General features: G+C 38.5%; 1 long non-coding RNA gene across 2 annotated transcripts in view; it reads left to right on the top strand.

Moving 5' to 3' along the window:
• Positions 1-9,586: 9,586 nt before the first annotated feature.
• The window catches only part of LOC129126768 (uncharacterized), a 45,007-nt gene continuing 38,090 nt past the window's right edge, over positions 9,587-16,503 (top strand). Inside the window, exons 1-2 of one of the 2 annotated variants that reach the window (XR_013184338.1) lie at positions 9,587-10,177; positions 13,414-13,483. This is a non-coding gene — a long non-coding RNA (uncharacterized LOC129126768). The remainder of the gene's footprint in view (positions 10,178-13,413; positions 13,484-16,503) is intronic. The other variant, XR_008535116.2, reaches the window with a different exon arrangement.

Below are 16,503 nucleotides of genomic sequence, written 5' to 3'. Positions count from 1 at the left end.
TCCGTTCAGGTATTTTTGTGAAATTCTTATCCAGTCATGGATGCTAACTTGCTCTCTGTTGGAACCTTTTGTAGCTTATTCTAATTAATATTCACTTACCATAAGTTGCAGAAGAATGTTTGTTCCTGGAGTGTTCAGTCAGTCGAGCAAAAAGATAAAAAAAAAAAAACAAACCCTGATAGCAGTGTTTGATATGACACAATATTTAAAGGTGTATGACAGATAATAAACTACCAGGGCTCACAAAAGCAACTGTTCAGTAATTTTCTAGAGGGGGTTGTTACACAAACAGAGGGGAAGGCACCTGGAATATGATAATTGGTATCATTTTATTTCTCCATAGAACTCTAATACTGTAGGAATAATTTTAATATATTTCCTTGAGTTGAAAGATGAGTGCGGGTTTTCACATTCCATAAGTGAATTTTGTTTAATGAAAACCAAACAAGGTGTAGTTCTATATGCTGACTTGAAATACCATTAAGCAGCTAACTTGATATTTTAAATATGCATGTGTTTGTTTTCTTATGGCATCACAGAAATTAGACTGGAAAGGACTTGAAACATTGCTAAGGAATTCAACATAACCAGAATGAGAGACATATATTTCATTAACAAGATTTATGAAGGAACTAATGAACTCTCTCCTCCTTTCTACTGTATACTTATTGCTTCTGTAGGATTCAGAACTCTTTCAGAATCCCCATGAAATGTAGCACAGGGCCCCTAACTGCGAGTGCTTGCCTTGTTATTCCTGTGTTTCCTGACCGAATCACCTCACATTGCTGCTAAAGCCAGCAAGCATTCAGCATTTCCTGTTGTCTGCTGGAGGCTTGAAAAGGAATGTATTCTCACAGAAGTAGGGTCAAGATACACTGTTGGTGTGAATAATCCTTTCCAAGGCTGAAAAGTCAGGATAGCTTTCAGATTGCTCACATTATATTAGCAATAAATGAGTTTCTGCTCATGAAATATATGTAATAATATCAGGACCTAGAAAGGATGAGAAAGGAGATATTTAATAGTCTAAGTTCTCTTGAAGATTGGCATTGTCATGAACCTCTAGGGTTTTTCTTTGCAGAAACTGGAAAACTGTCGTGAGAGTGGTTTCAGACCCCGCTGTGTGCTCAGGCTGTCCAGCAGCACTGTCCTCTTCTTTTAAATGAATAAACTTCTTTATCAGCAGTGTAAAGTGTTGAAAGACCAGCAAAAAGAGAAATCAGCTGAAGAAACAAATACCCCAAATGAGTTCCATTAGAATGATTCCAGGAGGAACTCTGAGAATGGTTGCTCTGCTGCTTGGAGGGGTGGGGTTGTGCCCAGGCATCTTCAATGCTGCTTCACTTCACCCTCAGCTTGTATTAGTTAAGTTTAAAATTGTGTTCCCTGGCAAACCATAAAAGATTTCAGAAGTATTAGACACCCACTTTTGTGCTGGAATTTAATATGCAACTTTTTATTGGAAAATAATCGTCCTTGTCTGGCGAAATCCACCATGCAATATTTCTGTTAGTAGGCATAATGCAATAAAGACAGGGAGGGCTATTTATCACTACAAATTTTGAGGATTTCAGGATTCTTTTTATTATTTTAATATATTTCTTTGGTATTAAATCAGAAAAATGATAAATTACACCTGTCGAGGCTGTTTTTCCTTTTTCCCAGAAAATGATGTACAACCTAATTTCACTGGTCATTTTGGCTTTTAAAGATATGTATTTTTTCCTATTAAAAACTCTACCAATAGGGTTTTTTTTAATAATAATACTGAAGTACTTTTTATTTCAAACATATGAAGTAGTTTATAACTACTTCCTGGCATTGCAAACTTTGGCCTTTTCACATTATATTTGGGGTTTTTTTAAAGGCTTTAAGTATACATTACTTTGAAAGAAATAGTGTATTGTTAAGATGCTAGATCCAGTGGATCAATTTTCAGTATTTGAAATAGATTAAATTGTGGCTCTTCTGAAAGGTTAAAGTAATAATTTATTTCATTTCAATACTTTCCTGTACACCAATCAGCTCTTACACGGTCTCAGAAGTTGGTATTTTTCTTTTTTTATGTGTATTATAATCTTTTTCTAAAGGATAAAGTAGAATTAAAAGCAAACCATAATTTCAGCAACTTCACTACAGAAAAAAAGAAGAAAAACCATAAGAAGGTATCAGCAAAGGCAACAAATGATTGGGGTTGATATCAGGGTTTCCATTACTTTCACAATTATCCCAGGTTTGCATATTTCGAAATATATTAGTCCAATTTGATTCCAAAGCTCAGTTATTTGAATTATAAATCATTATGTCCCTCCTAGCTGATCAGTTGTGAAATATCTTTGAATTCATTTACATAATGGAATATGTTAGTCATTCCTTTATGTTTGTGAAGCCGAGTGCTCTCTCATACATGTTTAGTCCTCTCTGATAATTAACTTTTCCACTCTATGTTTTTGTAGCAAAATAGCTGCAGTTTTATTATTATTGTGTATGGTAACTTGGGATGACATAGTTTTAGTCTCTCAAGTGTTCTCAGTCCCTGTGTTTGTTAGCCTCATGTTATTAAAGACTCTGCCCTATAATTGGGGGGGAACCAATTATGAAGCTTTGCAAAATAAAACCCTGTTGGATGTTATAGATTGACAGAGAAACAGCCCTTAAAACTAAATTAGGAGATTTTCCAATACCTGGCAGCTATAAAAACTATTCTTACAATGTTACTTGTTTCAAAATGAGTTTAATCTAATTAAAATTAAAAGGAAAATTGTTTATTCTTATAAAAGTTAGCAAAGTCTTTTGTCAGTGATGTGCAGGGATGGCACAGTGAAAGCACTGAGAAAAGCCCAGTGGCAGCAGTGAGTGTGCTGGGCATTTGTGGAATGTCTGTGAGTTCAGGATGTTCTGAGACACAGTGCCAAAGACCTTGCTGAAGTCAAAAGTGATGAACCTCCACGGCCCTGTTTCAGCTTTGGTGAAGTGTTTGACATGGCTTAGTATGGATGGGATGTATTTTTATCTCTTGTAACTGAAACAAGTGAGATAAAAGTAATTGGGTTCATGTGTCTCTTTTGTGACTAGAATATATACCATGAAACATAATTGCTTTAATTAATAACAGATTACAGTCTTTAATGTCCTAAGGAATATCTCTATTGTATGTATTTCTAGATGAAATTCAGATTGGGTTTACCCAAAGTCCATCAGACCCTTTGCTACCAGCAGCAGCTTTGGGATCCAGCAGAAAGCCCCTCTCGCTCTCGGGTTTGATGCAGGTGAGGATGCAGCTCACAGATTTGGGCAGACCCTTCAGTAGGTTAAGAAAGTCCTTGAGCACAGATTGTGCTTTGAAGGCTCTGTAACTGAGCTGACCAGTGAGCAACAGTAAGTTATTGAATGTATTTCCTTTGCTTTAAGAAAAATCGGGAAAGGCCTGTATTAGAGCAGAGCAGTTCAGGTTACAAAGCTGGATATTTGGGACTGAGGAAATGCCAGGGCTTGGATTGCCAGTGCAACTGTAAATATTGGCATTGTTACAGAGCAGTTTTAATTGCAGGATCACAATTACTTCTCTCAGAGGATATTTGATTTTTTCAGTTCAGAAGATGTGTCATCCTAGCTTCAAGAAAACCTACTACTTACTATGATTTTTTCTTTCCAGGATGTTGTCTGAATTTGTCAGTCCCTGTGACTGCTCTTCTGGCATTTTCTGTCATTTTTACTGTTGCACTGGGGTGAGTGATCTGGTCTGGGCAGCATCCCCAAAGGTAAGGGGCTGGAATTAGGCCTGTGTTACAGATGGCTGTGTGAAGTGTGGAAACTGAGCTGTGAAGCTCACACTAACTCTGCACAACCAGTTTAACACACAAAAGACTCCTCCTAATTCCATTTGTCACTTGGCTTCCCAGAGTTTGCCCATGAAGAGAGAAGAGAGAGAAGCCCTATAGCCAAGAGCCCTTTAAAGAACATAAATTAAATTCCTACTCTGAATTAGTCTCAAGGGGAATGAACGTGGGAGAAGCCTGCTAGCCTCATTAGAGCCTAAAGATGAGTAGGTGAGGGCTGATCCTTGTGCAGATTGCCATTTCTAAAGAGTTGTCCCCAGTTAATTTGTTTGGGATTACAACAAAACAAAATCTTCCAGGATACCTTTCAGCTGTTGATCTCTTTCCCTTCTCAGAGCATCTTGTGTCTACTAAACTCACATATTCTGGAACAAGTGAGGCAATGTTACACATAATCCCAATACAGCCCAGGTTCATTTCCAGGGCAGCTTCATTCTTTATCCCAAATAGGTAGAGGCAGGAAAAACAGTATATGAAGGGAAAAGATTACCATTTAAATATCATAAACTACACATGTGAAAGCATCTATTTTAATATTGTAGTTTTAAATTTACCATTTTCTAACTGTTGAATCTGGATTTTCTTATGTGAATATTCTTGTAGGTCAGTGAACAAATGCTGCAGGTTAACAGAGGAAATATCAAAAGGAGGAAGGTGTGAAATGTGGACATGAACCAGTCTTAGATACAAGTCGTTTGAAATCAATGATTTGTGGTCCCTGTAGCTCAGTAAAAATGTGTCCTAGCTCAGGTTTTTGTTCCTGTAGGCCCCGTGAAGTTCCCACAATGTGAGATTTCTCTGTGAAAGCCTCAGAGCCTGACCCTTCTGAACACGTGCAAAGATGAGGCCTTTGCTGGTTTGTTCTGGTTTCTTTTCCTGTAGGTGAAGATGAGGATGAGTTTGAGAATTTCCTGCTCCCCCTCACAGTTTGATTTAAGGTTTGAATATCACTCAGATACTCAACAGTAGTTTTGAACAAGAAGAAACAAAGGCAGGTTTATTTCTATTACAGGGGAAGAGACAATGTGTGGGAAGAGCTGAGAGTGGGGCAAGCATTCAGCAGCAGCTTGGCACCTCTGCACAGCTGAGCATCTGCGTGTGGCTGTCTATTCCTGAATACATCTGTTTTATTAGGAATTCAGACATCAGAGGTACAAAGGCTGTGAATACTATCCTAGATAAACTTTGTACAAAGATTTTCAAAGGCATTGGGATTTCTCCCGTGTTTTGCAAATCAGGGGACCCCATTTAAGGCTCATTTATAATCAAAGAGACAGATTTTTCTTCAGCGATAGCTTATCTGTTCCATATTCCCCTTTTCCATGCAAGTATCCTCTTTGTGTATATTAACATATTTATTTGGGGGTATGAGGAGACATATAACACACTTGATAAAACACTGCTGGTTTAAAGTATTTTTTTCCCAAACAAGAATTTATTATATAAATCAAGACTTTATTAAATGGCTGGGCATATATGTATAAATTGGAACGGGTCTTGAAGTATTGCACCCTTAAACTGAACAAAGTGATTAGGATAACTGATAGCTAAATAAGGTTTTTATGTGCCTGTGGGAGCCATATTAGGATTGATTTGACAAGGCAGTTCAGCTGTGGCAACAGTCATAATATCTAACACAACATTATGTTTTATTAGTAAAATCCTTAAGTGTAGCAAGCTGTTTGTGTCAAAACAACAGTATATTTTAGGGAAGAAAAAGACTTACTGGATACAAGGTACATCATCAGGAATGATAATATATTGGAGCACTCTTGCATTAAAGAGATCTTCTTCTGCCATCACTGAATCAATAGTTAACTGCACACTGGAGTGCTCACTTCAGCTAAACAGGGTCATTTTGAAGAAATCCTAACAGTAATTTTTAATTTGCTATTTTAAAATATGGTGGCAACTGAAATACTGCTTCATAATATTTATCTGCTTTTTTCACAAGGAAATAAACAGTTGTGCTGGATGTATTTGGTAAATAATTGGCTGCAGTATGTGGCTGACAGTACCAGAAGATGTGCAGTTCATAGTCATTGCTTGAATTAGGACAATATTTTTTTTAATCATACTAAAGGTTATTTCAACAGTTACTTAATTCTGGTTTCCTCTTTGTTGTTGCTTTATGTATTTAATTGTAATCCCTTTCCATGTATAAAATAGACTCAGTTCACCTGTCCTGGATTCACCTCTCCTGTGTTCAAGTTATAAACCCTAAAAATTAGAACCAGGAGGTCATTTGGTGACATAACCATTTCTGTAAGAAACTGGATTCCTCTTGTGTGAGGATTCAATTTATTAAAATAATTTTGCCATTGTCCTGTCTGGATTGCTTGAAACTGTCTTAGTAGAGAAATTTTAATGGAGTGCCAGTGATATATTCCTAAACTAGCAAGTTCTTAACGACCCTGGAAAGTGACTGCTTGATTACACTTTAACGGTATTTGCAAATAAAATCACAAGTAATTAAGGGGAAATCTCCAGGCTTTTGAGCAAGTTTGATGCATGATAACTGCCTGATTCAGCTTCATCTAGAGTAATGCTGTGTAGACAAGAGCTACTGAGATCAATAGCAACATAATGATAGTGGCAGAATTAAGTGAGTAACCTGAGAACTGTGTCTCCACAATGCATGCAGCTGCCACCAGCCAGGGCCACACAGTGCACTCCTGCTTCCGTCCTAAATGTTCATCAAAAGACGCCCTGCAGGAAAATGGAGTTAGATGCTCTTTATTGCTGATCGTGTCTCTTGCCACATTTATCAGGGAAATTGGATTAGCAGTTGGCAGCTGCAGGTAGACAAGGTTCTGCAGTGATTAAATATGCAGCTTGGCTGCATTTGTTGTGACAGACCTTTAGTAAATTCTACTGTAAGCACCATCTGTCTAATTTGTATAAAGAAAACTTGGTGCTTTAAGCTACTGATAAAGAACTAAATGCTTTATCATAAACAAAACTTTTGCTCTAAATTATCTTAAACGCAATTTATTAGGTTAAAGCTATTTTTTCTATCATAATAAATAAATAATACATGCAAAAGTGCTTTCAGGTACTTCATTTTGCAAGTACTGAAAACAAAAACAGTTCAGTTCTTCAATAAAATGCTTAGTATTGCAATCCACAGGGAGATGACACTGTTAAAATATCACTATGAAAATGGTCCAGGACTGCCAAATTCATTTAATTTGTGGGTTTTACTAGGACTTTCTAACTGGCTAGGGGTTTTTTTAGGTTTTTAATATTTCTGAAATACACCACTGAAAAACAGTTGTAACAAGAGAGATCTTTCTTTTTAAAATACATTTGTAATCATTATATATGCATACTAAGCATATGGTTAGGTTTCTTTTTCAGGGATATCAAATGTAATTGAAGAAGTCATTATACATGTTGCTTTCCTTTTTTCTTTTTGCCTTTTTTTTTTTGTTGTTTTGTTTTGTTTCTTTCTTCTTCATGTTTTTATACTAATAGGAAAAATTTCCAGTATTAAAACAGTGCCTAATTTTCTCCTAAGAATGTCAAGATTTCTTCTGACAATGTGGGTAAGGAATCTATTGCTTGGGCAGTTAGAATCTCAGTAGTACTTTGTTTATAGTTGTGACATCCTCAGATTTGCTACAAATGCATGGAAAAGGGATCTGAAGAAAAGGCAGTTAAATAGCAACATGCTATCTTTAGCTGGTTTGTAGAAACTCCATGCTGTTAAATTATTTAAAATCGTTGATTTTCAGCTTGCACACATTAAAAGTTTTCACACTAAGTGCCAAATGTTGCAAACAGCACTTTAACAGAATGATTTTGCTTTGATCCCTGTAGCAGTTCCTGAATAATTTATCACAGGTTATTGCCTTAATTCTGGAGAGGGATAGAGCAATAAAGGCAGATGAAAACACTCCAGTTGAAACACCTTGGGGCCTGCTCATTCCTCTGACACGGCTCTTTTGTTGGAACTATTTAGAGGTTATTAAGATGTGTCTCCAGAATTAAGAGTATGCTGTAAGGATGAAGACAGCCATCTTAATTCTAAAGACAAAGCACAATGACCCTTCACCTTTTTTTTCCTTTGTTGTTATTATATAGTAGAATTATGAGGGTAATATTATAGCTGCACCCAGTAGTGCCACTATAGTTAAGGGTCTGTCAGACTTTCCATTACCAGCCCTGTTTTGGGGGTGGTGGGTGTGAGCATACTCATGTGTTTTAGATGGCCTCAGTCAGACACTTGGCACATGTTGGCAAGTCAGAGGGGCTTTTCTGGGAATATTTACATCTCCAGCTCCTTTCCCTTGAGAAAAAATCATTGAAAAATGGGCTTCAGGACTCTGAAACCAAGTACCTGAATTTATTTTAAAAATAGCTTTGTTATAATTAAATCTTAAGGAAACCTGTCAGTGACATTCAGGGAAGGATATTCTGAAACTGAAATCTGCACAAAATTGCCACATTATCGAGAAGAGGACTGTGTAAACCCCCAGAATGCTGACAAGCTCTTTTTGCTGGGTTTCCTGTATTTGCTGTTCTTTACTCCTCCTCTCACTCTTTGGCCACTGCTGGTGATGCCATTTGCTGTCCCATTGCCCCGGGAAGGGCTGGGATATAGCTGGGAAAGGAGCAGCAGCCTCAGCAATTCCTGCCATCACTGTGAAGTTTGCAGGGCACTCGGGATCCCACGGGATGGCACACAAAAAGCAGATGTAAAAGTATGTAATCTTGTTTGTCATTAATACATTTTATGCACATAAGTGCTATTTTATTACTTACAGTGAACTAAAACTAGATCCTCTTGGGATTTTAGGAGATTGGGGGATAGGTTCTTACTGAATGTGAGGTAAGCAAACATGGAATCTAGGGTGATTTTTGCTCCTATTAGAGTTTAAGGGTATTTTGTACCAATGACTTAAATGGATCAGGATTCATCTTGGGATCCTGGAGGCTGTTCTGTGGGCTGTTCATCTGGTGCTGGCTGTGGCAGTGTGATCTTACACAGCTGTGTTCTGATGGATCCTATCTGAATCACTGCTTTGCTGGGATTTTACAGAACAAGGATATTAAATCTAAATCTTAGATCTTGCAGATTGAGATCATTTATTAAGAAGTGTGGTTATGGGCTTTTTGATAACAATATCTCAATTTTAATAACAGAAAACAAAAAATGTTGTTTATATAGTAGTCATTGTTCTTTCACTGGAATTTGAGGTGTCTGAAGCTGCCAAGTGTTCGTGTAGGTTCCCAGAAACCTGGGGCTGCAGTTCAAAGAAAGTTGGGCATCTACTTTAATTAATAGTTTTTAAAGTCTCACAGCCAAACTGTTTCTTAAATAGATTTGCAAAAGAGCATTTTCTTAAACTATTTTTTGTGGAGACAGAATAAACCTGGTGGTGGCCTGTGGGTTGGGCTGTCCTTTTCTAGCCCCATCCCACAAAGTCACATGAAGGGAGCTCTTTGTCCCCAGCAGTGCCTGAACAAAGATGAGTTCTTGTCTTTCCAGGGGCTGTGATGGCTCCCCTTCTCCCTTGCCCCAGCCTTGCTTTGTGCAGCCTTTTTATCTCCTTCTTTTGTGGCTGGCATGGGCAAGGGAACCAAAATCAGAGTGAACTATTTCCACTCCTTGTATCTGTTGCTGCATCCCTGGCTGCCTTCAGAGAGATGTATAAATAATTGCTGCCAAGTTCTTTTAATTCTTGATGTTTTGGCCACCTTGTCTGCTGAACAGTGATTTTCTGTGCAGACAAAGCAGCACACCAAGTATGAAAATATAGATGACTATAAAGTTACAATTTTATATTGCATCTTCTCAGTATTGAACACTTCCTCTCTAGTGATTTCAGAGTCCCATTAAAGTTAATGAGAGTGGAGACCTCTGAGCATCTTTGTGAGTTCAGGCCATTTCAATGCACAACAGAAAGGAAATGCAAATATTAAAATACTCCCAGCAACCTCAGTAGTCTTTGGTAAAGAACTCCATTTGTCCTGGGATAAATCTATGTCTATGCCACCCAGGTCAGCCAGGCTGATGAGTCTGTATATGAAAAGTAGAAATTAGGCCTGGTCTGAGCTCACAGGGAGCAGTTTACAAGGCATCAGACATAATTTGTTCTTTATGTGATCAAGTAAAATGAATATGTAACTCTTGTATTTGTCAACACTATAAATATTGCAGTGGTAGTACCAAGAAGTACATTACTGAAAACTCTGGGTTTAAAAAGGGAACTCCTTACTTTTTGTCATGGTTCTGTGATTGTTTTTTTTCCCCAGACTCTGTAGAATGGTGACTTTTTTTTGTAAAAAGAAAAGTACAATCCCACCTGCAATTTAGAGAAGAATACTTATGTGTGAGTAAATCAAAAAGTTTATTTATGTTGTTAAAATATTTTTCATTCATTGGTGTTTCTTATTGATGTCTATTAATTATCCTGAAAACATCCCCTTGGTAGGGGCTAATTGTCTTCATACAGCATGGTCTGCAGGGGAGCAGGTAGGATTCTGCAGCCACACTTCAGTCATCAAAGGGCAAAAAGTGCATCTCAGAACTAATGTTAACACAGGCAGATTTGCATCGTTTCCTCTAAAGTGAGAAATCATTTTTGAAGAAAACTTTCTTGGAAAATTACTTAAAAAAACCCCAAGAAAACAACAAAAGATATGTTAAAATAACAGTACAATGGGAGTCTCAATGCAGCCTTAATTGGAGCTTGTTATGAGTATCAGTTAGTCTTACCATTCAAAATATTACAAACTTAAATTAACATTTTATTGTTATTATCCCTTTAAATATATTAATACAGGAAGCACTTTTAAACGTTAATACATAGTATTCATATATAATGTTTTTATTTGCATAATTCATTGTGAGAGCATATTGAATAATCCAAGGCATTTCCTAAGCATTTTCCTAATGTCAGCACTAGAAAACTTGTGGAAATCTTTTTTTATCCGAGGACCTTTGTGTGTTTTCTGAAGAAAAAAAAAAAAGCAGATTGGAGCAAGACATTTAAGCTAATGAATCAAAATCAGATATGTGCCCATTATTGGCTGATTATTGCTCCATCTGCTCAGCGCTAACGTGAAAATCAATTAGGGAGTCTGCTCCCGCTGGCAGCGGCGCTGGGCACGGAGCGGCCCCGCCCGGAGCGGCCCCGCGGGGCGGGATCGGCGCTGGAGCCCCACACAGAGCGGGCAGGGCAAGGCAGGGCAGCGCGAGGCCGGGCCGGGCCGGGCAGGGCAGGGCAGGGCTGGGCCGGGCTGGGCAGGGCAGGGCCGGGCTGGGCAGGGCCGGGCCGGACCGGGCCGGGCAGGGCGGAACAGAGCACAGCGCAGCTCAGCGCAGCAGGGCGGTTTCCTCGCCCTCACACCGCCAGCCTAGAACACATCCAAGGCGCTTCCTTCCCTGTAGGAACGATGGGGGGTAAAACGGTCAGGACGGATGAAGACAGGAGATCTCTGAACCAGGTCCTGGAACTGGGGGTTTATTGCAAAGAGCCTGGGGGCAGGGCCCTGCTGGGAGCTGCCAGCCACAGCTCGGAGCAGGCCCCAGAGAAGTGAAGAGAGTGGTAACGAGGATGAGAGAGAGAGAGAGAGAGAGAGAGTAAAGGAGGATAAGAGGGCAATGTTCCCGTTGCAATACAATAAATCTTCTTCTGTGTTGAATATTCTATTTCTCACTAACCAATCTAGTACAAGTCCTATAGCATTTACATACAATCTATAAGAATCATTACATTACCATACTGTGTTATACTTTAAACCCTAAAAACTCCTCTTTGGACCCCTTCTGCTGAGCTAGCAGGGTCTGCTCTGCCCCTTGGAGCTGTCTGCAAGCAGAGGGTGTTGTTTCATCAAAAGGGGATTACCTTCAGTCTGGCCACACCATTGTTTTCCAGTTGTTCAGTAGCTAAGGTATCTCGAAGCTTGCTTTCATGTCAATCTCACTTCTAATTTCTATATTCTCAAAATCTTTTGCCAAGCAATCATATTTATAAGGCTTTCCTGTTTCATCTTCACCAACACTTCCCTTTGTACATCCCTAATGTTGTCATAGGAAAAAAAAAAACTCCAAACCTGTGTCTTTCATTCCAAACACAATGTACCTACGTTTGGTTTAACATTGAAAGTGCTTAAAAATACCATACAAGTGCTATCTGGGGAGATTTCTTTCTCTGGTATGAATCATGTCTTTAATTTAGTCAGTTACTTTCTATTTATGTCAAGTCTATTAATATCCCAACACCTGCAGTTGTCTTGATCCAAAAGAAAATGGACTTTTGCAAACAAAATCAAAACCTTTACATTGTAGTTTTCTTCAATAAGTAATGATAATGAACTCTGATTACTTTAAATATTGTGTGCATTTTTAAAACTAGCACATACAATATTGCCCCAGGGTATTTTCTTAACCCTACAGAGAAATGCTTTGTATTGTTATAAATACAGTAGCTGTAGCTCTTTCTCAGGCACACAGTCATGTTGGAAATAAACTGCTGAAATAGGTAGTGAGGGATTATGAAAATACTTGATTTATAATTTAGATCTTACAAAACTATGAAAATTAATTATGTATTTGTTTTATGGAAAAAAAATAACATTTAAGAACAATTACATTATCTACAAGAAACGAAGCTTTAAAAAATATTTTTATTTTAAGTCAATTGTGAAGCTTCACTTTTCTCTCATAATCTTCTTGGTTAAGAAAGAAAAATGCATCAATATTAAATCACAAGTAGGGAATTATCCTTTCAGGACTGCCAGGCTGTACAGGAGCCCCTGATGATCTGAGCCCCTGCCATGCCCGGATGCTGGGGAGTAGGATCCTGATGACCACTCAGAAAATCCCTGTTTAAGACCCTTACAAGCCTGCAGGGATTTTGTCTGTGGAGGCTCAGTAGTAAGAAAGTAAATTCAAAACAGAAAGCAGTGTAAGCTTTATTTCTCCTAAAACCAGTGGAAGGCATCCCTTATTTTCAGTTTTAGAAGACTGGAGGGGGAAAAATACCCACAACAACAAAAACAACAACAAGCCACCCAACTCCTGAGGCCAACTGTGAATTAGCATCTCATTTTCTAGTGGGCACCACTGGGTACATTTAACTTTGTTAGTGCTATTTGTGCTTGTGTTACCCTAAAACTTCATAAAATCAGGAACATGTGTAAAAGTTGATCAGTGCTGCTTCCATTCCAGATTGGTTTGACTTTGTTTTGCCTTGTGTACCACAAGTGTCATGCTCCTGTGCAGAACTGCAAACCTCCAGCTGTGGTAGGAGTAACAGCATCTTACCTCTGCTCCTCTGGAAAGAAAGAGATGCATCCATGCAGATGGCTTTCTATGGAAGGCTTCAGGACATACAGTCCTCAGGACCCTTTCTTGATATTTAAAAAATAATTTGGTCCTTCCACTTCATGGATTAATTTCATTTCAAATAAATAAAAACAGAATCCAACTTTTGGATTTCAGTATTCCATATTCTCAGTAAAAATATGTGGACATGTACCTTTGTGTGGAATTCAAGGCTCAGGCCTTCCCAGTTTCTTTTCCCTTGCACAGGTTCAAAATGTTTTTCTTCATCCCCTTCAGCTGCCAAGGAGAAGTGCATGCTTCTGTTCAGTGGATTTCTCCTCATTCAGACAAGTCCAGCTGCACCCAGGTATTGATCCCAAGCATTACAGCACAATGAGCTGCTATGATCACAACTCTTATTTGCTGTAGTTAAAACAAAAAGGTAAATGGAAAAAGAAGGGAGGGTCAGGTACCAATTTTATTGTATCAAGTTTAAATATCCTTTGATATTAGCATGTTTCTTTTTTAGTTTCAAATACATCATCAGAAAATGGGCTTAATAGCAAAGAAAAATTGTTTTAAATTCTGTTATGTTTGAAGCCCCAGTATTTCAATATTGAAAATGGAAAACACAGAATATTATAAAAAATAATGTCTGTTTACTTACATTTGTTCAATTAATAAACCATACAAAGAGGCAAGAGATAAAAGACTAAGCTTTTAATATATCTTAAGGTGATGTTTATTCTGTATTGAGTACTACCAGAAAAAGTCGCTTATAAATCATTGTTAGAAGAATGTCTTGATAAACTTTTCAAGTGATTGTAGGAAATACTTTGGGTCTAAGGCCTGTCTGTAAGAAAACAAATGACACTGGGTAATCTCTCACCTGATCACAGTGTTTAGGATTTAAGCTTTGTCCAGTAGATGGCAAAAATGAGCAGAAATAATTTCTTGGAAGTCCTTTTGGTCCAGGGAAGAGAGAGGGAAGGCAGGGCACAGTTGTATTTTAGCACCAGGATGGAGTTGTCGGGCTCCTGGCTCAGAGGAACATTGCAGGTACACCAGGGCTGTGCTGGGCTGCCAAACAGGGCTGCTCTGTAGCAGCTTTGCTTATACTAATTGAGTTTCTCCAGCAAATCAGGCTCCTTGGAAAAAGGCCAAAGGCTTTTCATAATTGTATTGACAAGAAAATGAATATGATAAATGGTGTTCATTCAGCTGAGACAAGATTTATAGTTTTCCTCTGGCAAGGGATGAAGAGAAAATATTTATAATAATAGTAAAATTTGTTTTTAAGTTGTGTTAGGTGATCTCTCAAAAGACTTCATTAAAATATTTCCAAATATTTTAAGCAGCTTCAGGTGTTAAGTGTAGCATCTTCCCAAGTATCCAGTAATGAACAATAAAAACAAAACAAAATAAAAAACAACACACAAATAACCAAACCAAGAAAACCAACCCCCTGGATATGAAAGTCATTTATTCTTCCTGAAATATTGATATGTCAAGCTGTCAATGACAATTGCAGTACCACAGCTTGGGAAAGTTTATTTGTCTTTTGTATTCAGAACATGTGGGCTCTGTAGTTTGTGGGTCAGGTCTGAATGAGCAGGTGTGGCCTTGGCAAAGCCTGAGTACCCACAGGTAGACAGGCAAAGCCTGGTTTCCCCCAACAGTGGTGATTCTCCTTAGGTATTTTAGTCTACTTCCAGGCTGCCTGGGTAAGATGTTGTGTGTTTAATCTGTTTTTTCCATACTAATACCAGAATGCAGTCTAAGATTCTTAGCCTGGAGTCAGATACATCCATGAAAATTCAGTTATGAGTTCAGGGAAATATCCACCTTTTTGTTTTTTCACTTAGTGTTTCTTTGCTAGGTGGGAACCCAGAGCAATCTTTTCCTGTGCTCCTCCCAGCTGAAGCTTGGGTTTAAGGATTTCTGTTCTCTCTAAAAGAAAGAGGTTGCAATAAGAAAATGGGTCGGAAGAATGAAATCATTAGGTTTAGTCAGAGCTGCAGTCAGCTCAGTCACACCTGATGTCTGTGGGCGAGTGCATGAAGCTGCCTATAGAAAATACCTGAGTGTACAGACACAGACACTGAGCTCACAGAAAAATTACCTGCCATGGATGGGTTCATCTCATGCTCATTTAAAACTTGCAGTTGAGCTGGCCACTGGGCTGGCTGATCCTGTGCTGCTCCAATTGTGGATTACTGGGACAAGCAGGACAATCTTTTCACCAAACTGACAGTGTTACATATTTGTCCAAATTCAAATCATATTTCTTAAGCAAATAAACCATGAACAGCAGTAAGATGGCTTCTTCAATATTATTCTGATTATGAAGAACTAAATTTTTGATTGTGTGTTTTAACTATTAAGGTTTAGGTACAAACTTGAAAGATCCAATCTGCTGCAGAGACTGAAGTTTCCTAATCACAAGAAGAGAATGCATTTCTCATGAGGCAGTAATTTTGTAAGATCAGTTATTGCCCACTTACAGGGACTTAAACCTCAGTATTGTTTTTTGCAGCTTGAATTCCTTTGAGCTTGAGCTGACTGCTCAGGTTAAGTTCATGCCTTAGCCAGATTCCTTGAAGCTTATGGTTAGAAACACTTAAAAATAATACTCTGCTTAAAACCAATTTATTCCATCTTATTTGATTTATAAAAGAAGCAATAAATTGCCAAAGCCTTTCTGTTGACCCTGGCTTTTATAAAATTTGACTGTAGTTTCCAGTCTTTCCTGGTCAATGAATATGGACTCAATGCTTCAAGTTTCTGAATTAAGATGTGTCCTGGATGTATCAGCAGTCTTTGCTGCTGGCTTACATTTTGCTTGGAGGGTTTGGCTGTCAATTTACTCTCCTTGCCATGAAATCTGAAAAGGTGATTGCTTTCTATGCCATGAAGTTCCATATTGAGTCTGTGCACCTCTCCCTGCCGTGCCAGGGGGGTGCTCAGAAGGCCGAGGAATGGGGATGACTTAGGAGAATTAGTAACACAGCTCAGTTCTGTAGCTTACCTGGCATCTGCTGCATTTGGATAATTGACCACCCTCTCTTGAGAGTGAGCTGTATTGGAAGTCTACCTCGGTAAAAATGCAGCTGCCATTAGTGAGCTTTCAGAGGTATGAGATGACGTGGGTCATCTGTGCCCTTTGAGAATATCTTGGGTAAGTGAGATTTGAATTTAAATGCCAGTTTATTACTGGACAGCTCTCCATGGTGTGCTTAACTCGTTTGTTGGATTCCAAATGTGAGGAACTCCATAAAGGAGAGAGAAGCAAGGTCTAAAGTACATTTGTCATGTCAGCCTCTTCCCCTCTATAGCTCAGCTGCAGAGCCTGGGGCAGGTGGCTGCAGGATGCAGCAGTGTGGAGCT

The sequence above is a fragment of the Agelaius phoeniceus genome, chromosome 15, assembly GCF_051311805.1.
Source record: "Agelaius phoeniceus isolate bAgePho1 chromosome 15, bAgePho1.hap1, whole genome shotgun sequence".
NCBI classification, from domain to species: domain Eukaryota; kingdom Metazoa; phylum Chordata; class Aves; order Passeriformes; family Icteridae; genus Agelaius; species Agelaius phoeniceus.
The sequence above is the reverse complement of the archived record's forward strand: the minus strand, read 5'-3'. Positions and strand labels throughout refer to the sequence as shown.